Source organism: Terrapene carolina, unplaced genomic scaffold, assembly GCF_002925995.2.
Source record: "Terrapene carolina triunguis isolate 2854851 unplaced genomic scaffold, T_m_triunguis-2.0 Scaffold242, whole genome shotgun sequence".
Lineage (NCBI taxonomy): Eukaryota > Metazoa > Chordata > Testudines > Emydidae > Terrapene > Terrapene triunguis.
In genome coordinates this window covers 3459240-3464069 of record NW_020664593.1, presented here as the reverse complement: position 1 = coordinate 3464069, position 4830 = coordinate 3459240, and positions in this window count along the sequence as shown.

Sequence of the window (4830 nt, the reverse complement as noted above, 5' to 3'; positions counted from 1 at the left end):
GGGACCTGGGGCACAGCCAGGGTTGAGCACCCCCAGGGAGAGTGGAATGTCAGCGCACATGTGAGAGGGGTCATTCTGATAAGTGCAAATGTGTTAAACTTTTTTGTTTACAGTTCAGCAAGCCAGAATGGATTTTGATGTGGGAAGACTAAGAAGAAAGGATCTGGAAACCACCAGTAGAACAAGCCACAGCTAGTGCCTGTTGACCAGATATAAAGCAAGTGTTGAGCTGAGCCTCACCACAAGAACCAAGAGGAGACCAGATATGAGGGAGGCACCCGGAGGTTCTGGTGGACACCCATACATCATCCTCAGCATTCTGTCCAATAAGGACCAGCCCCCACCTGAGACTGCCATCTGACTTCAACACAGGCTAAGGAGCAGAGCTGGACAGAGAACGTCAATTCTGTTTTGCCACAACTTTGGAGTTTCAAAATTTGTTTTTGTTCTGCACTGGAATGAAAACAAAACCTTTCTAACATTTTCACAAAAGGCATCAATCAAAACGTCCATTTTCGGATCAAAGAGATGCGTTTTTTTATTTGGGCCTCTTTCTCTCCAGAGAGTCGATCCTGGGCCTCAAAACTTCTTGTAAAAAAAAAAAGTCATTAAAATCAATACGTCTGCACAAAATGTTTCGGCCACCATCAAGAAGCCCCGTCTAATTGCATTTTATAGCTAGAACAATGCAATCTCAGACAATTTCAATGGGAGTTAGGTTCCTAAATATCTTTGAGGATCTGGGCAGAAGAGACTAAAGGCCCATCTAAAAGAACACATAGTGCACAGCAATCTGGGGTGTAAGTCTACCCCACACTAGCCTGCTGCACACTGAATGTCCATGTGGACTATGTTGCCATGCACCAAAAGTTCCTTAGTATGGTTCTATCTACTTCTCTTTCCAAGCAGTGTAAATCAAAGTGCACTACAGAGCTTTTCATGTGTGGCAGGCTAGTGTGGGGTAGATTTACATTCCAGCTTGCCATGTGAAGTAAGTGTTCATATAGACAAACACTGTGTGGACACTTACTAGGAATTAAAATGACCTTAATTTTGTTTTAGCTTAGTTAATTAAATTACACTATATTAAAGCCACTTTAATTCTGAATAAGAGTGTCCACGCACGGTTTAATTGGTTGTAACTAATCCATTTTAAATTCACATCTTGAATTAACTAAGGGGAAGTGAAGATCCTGGTGACTATTAAGCAATATGGGATCAGTGGAAAACAGTTGTCAGGTTAAGTCTTTCATACAAGGACATGAGAATTTACCATCTCCTCAAGTAGATCTATTGGCAGCACATTCCCCACAGCTCCAACCTCCTTTGTTTTCATTTACTCAATCTTCCATCATTTATAAATGGGTGGTTACTGGAACCTTTGAAAGTCTACTCCTAAGTCAGTAACAGGGCAGGGAAGGGAAATGAGTGGCATACAAATTTGGTGGGCTGGTTAGAGCATATAGCAAATGTAAGATATTTTAGCTTAGAGGATTTACATTTGAATTTCCCAGGGTCTAACTGATGGCCAGGTCAGCTTGGCAGTGACCTTGGGGGGGGGGGGTGTTCGCTTTTCTTTGCAGCACAGGATGTGAGTCGCTTGCCAAGATCATCTGGGTGTATCTCACTTACTCATTGCAGGGGCCTCAGGCAGTGGCGCACCTCCGTCCCTCCTCTTCTCTCCCTGAGTCACACTATAGCTTAGTCTCCTGAGGGCTGTAGCACTTTGCTCTAATTGTTGGGTTTAGTGTGCAGGTGGCTGAGTTGTGTCAGTGGCCTGGGATAGACAGTAGGTCAGACTAGAAGATCTGGCGGTCCCTTGTGGCCTTAAACTGTATGATAGCCAGTGGGAGATATGGGTACCTGTTTTCCTGGAGCATAAAGCCATCTTTCCTCAGATGTGATGGTAACTTTGGGGAATCTTGAGAGTAGCCCAGTTAAGCCTTTAGCTGCATGGGAGGCTGAGAGAGGCAGGAAATCTCATCTTTGGGCTTGATGGTTTGTCCCGTGATCCTGAAGAGTTAGACTCTTGTTTCTGTGGTGTATGGACTCTTGTTTCTCTTGTTTCTGTGGTAAACAGCTGGTTTAAAGAGGCATCTGCTCAGCTGTATGGCTCTGGCTGGCTTTGCTGAGGCAGGAAAGCTGCGCTGAAGAAAATGCACAGCTGTGCTGTTGTTGCAGGTTTTAATGCAGGGACTCTGATTACGTCTTTAAGTGGCTTGGAACTATCTGTTCAATATTGTCAAATGGTATAAAACTCTCAAGGGGATTTGGATTAAAATACTGGCTTTTGCCATTTTTATTATAAATTGGTGATTTCTGATTTACACCCACTCCCAATCAGACTGTTTTACTGCGACAAATCACTCACCCTAATTGTGGTATTCTTTAGTAATATTGGGAAGGGGCTGGCAGCGAGAAGAGGTCTTGATGTATTTTCATTCTAAATTAACTGTTCTATGAATGTCAGAGGCCCAGGTCCCTTGGAGACAGGCAAATATGCTCTAACAATGGAGCCCATCTCACTGATTTTCTGTTTCCAGAATGTTGAATTGTGGGAAATCATTGTGCCTTTTGCCTATCCCATTGCTCATCACACTTGTTCAGGATGCTTCTGTGGGTCTGTGTCTCTTGCCTTCGATCAGCATTCACGTGTTCCGCAGAAATACCCCAGGATTATTGCTCCACTGTTTCACTGCTTCAGAGATCCTCCTGGGAAGCAGTTCTCAAAGTTCTCTCTTTTTTTCAGAAGCAGTTCAGCAATAGACCCAAAGGAGGGAAGATGGATAGGGAGCACACTGGCCTCCCATGACTCATTCACATGAAAACACTTTCTTTCCTGCTCTGCCAGCATTGTTAAAATGTCACTGGTTATTGATATTGCAGTAACCAAACATTTTATTTATGGTTCCAAACGAGTAATAAATGTTACTGTCAAGGCTCCTTCCCCACTCTAAACTTTAGGGTGCAGATGTGGGGGCCTGCATGAAAACTTCTAAGCTTAACTACCAGCTTAGATCTGGTCCGCTGCCACCACTCCCAATGGGCTAACTCCCTTCCCTGGGTAGCCTTGAGAGACTCTTCCACCAGCTCCCTGGTGAACACAGATCCAACCCCTTGGATCTTAAAACAAGGAGAAATTAACCATCCCCCTTCCTTTCTCCCACCAACTCCTGGTGGATCCAGATCCAACCCCCTTGGATCTAAAAACAAGGAAAATCAATCAGGTTATTAAAAAAGGCTTTTAATTAAAGAAAAAGGTAAAAATCATCTCTGTAAACAATCAGGATGGAAAATAACTTTACAGGGTAATTAAACTTAAAGAGCCCAGAGGAACCCCCTCTAGCCTTAGGTTCAAAGTTACAGCAAACAGAGGTAAACACCCTAGCAAAAGGTACATTTACAAGTTGAGAAAACAAAGATAAAACTAACACGCCTTGCCTGGCTGTACTTACAAGTTTGAAATATGAGAGACTTGTTCAGAAAGATTTGGAGAGCCTGGATTGATGTCTGGTCCCTCTTAGTCCCAAGAGCGAACTCTCCCCAAAACAAAGAGCACAAACAAAAGTCTTCCCCCCAAGATTTGAAAGTATCTTGTCCCCTTATTGGTCCTTTGGGTCAGGTGTCAACCAGGTTACCTGAGCTTCTTAACCCTTTACAGGTAAAAGGATTTTGGAGTCTTTGGCTAGGAGGGATTTTATAGTATTGTACACAGGAGGGCTGTTACCCTTCCCTTTATAGTTATGACAGTTACAAACAAAGAAGATGCGGCATTTCACAGTTTAATCCCATCACCTGGCCTGTTACTTGGGCTGCAGGTCGCCTGGCTGCCAATTTGTAGTTTAGAGCAGCAGTTCCCAACCGGGGGTCTGCGGCCCTCTGGGGGTCCGCAAGCCCTTTCAGAGAGAGAGAGAGAGAGAGAGAGAGAGAGAGAGAGAGAGAGAATGTAGCCATACTTACAGGATGGGGGGCTCTATCCTGGGGTGCAGTGACGCTGAAAAAGATTGGGGGGTAGTGATGGATAATCAGCTGAACATGAGCTCCCAGTGTGATGCTGTTACCAAAAGGGTTAATGCAAAACTTGGATATGTATGTGACAGATTGACAATATCCGGTAATATCCTAAATTAATTTTACTGAAGTAAGTTAAACCTTATCGAACTAGGGTTAATACCTGTGGGGTGCCTTGTATTGGAAATGCAAATGCTTATGTGCTATTGTGAGATCATATGGAACTTCTTTAGCAGGAAGACAAGATTAATGCAATCTCTGGAAGGCATGAGGACGTTTAAAGGTCTCTTGGGAACAATATATGTGAAGTGGATTTCCTTAGGAAACACCTCGAGGTGAGGCGAATGCAAATTCTCCCTGTAATATGGTTGCGCCGGGGCTCTACCCTCCGGGACGGAGGGGCGCCACACCGGCTCACTACAGCACAGACAATCAAAGCTCAGGCCCCTTTACGCAGGGGCGGAGCGACAAACAGTTAGTTCTGGACTCAAGCCCTCCGGCAAGGGTAGAGCCAACCGACAGTTAGTCCTGAGGCCCAGGCCCTGGAGCAGGGCGGGGCACAAACAGTCCCAGCTCAGGCCCTTTGGGGCAGGGCTGAGCGAGCAATCAGTCAAGGAGCTCAGGCCCTCTGGGGCAGGGGCTGAGCAGACAAGCAGTTAAGTAGCCCAGGCCCTGGATCAGGGCGGAGCACAAACAGTTACAGCCCAGGCCCTTTGGGGCAGGGTTTGAGCACTGGTCAACAGTTTAATCAGGCCCAGGTTCCTACCTGAGTGTTGGGTGAGGGGGAAGCCTGCCACCCGTGAGTGGGGGTGGCAGGGG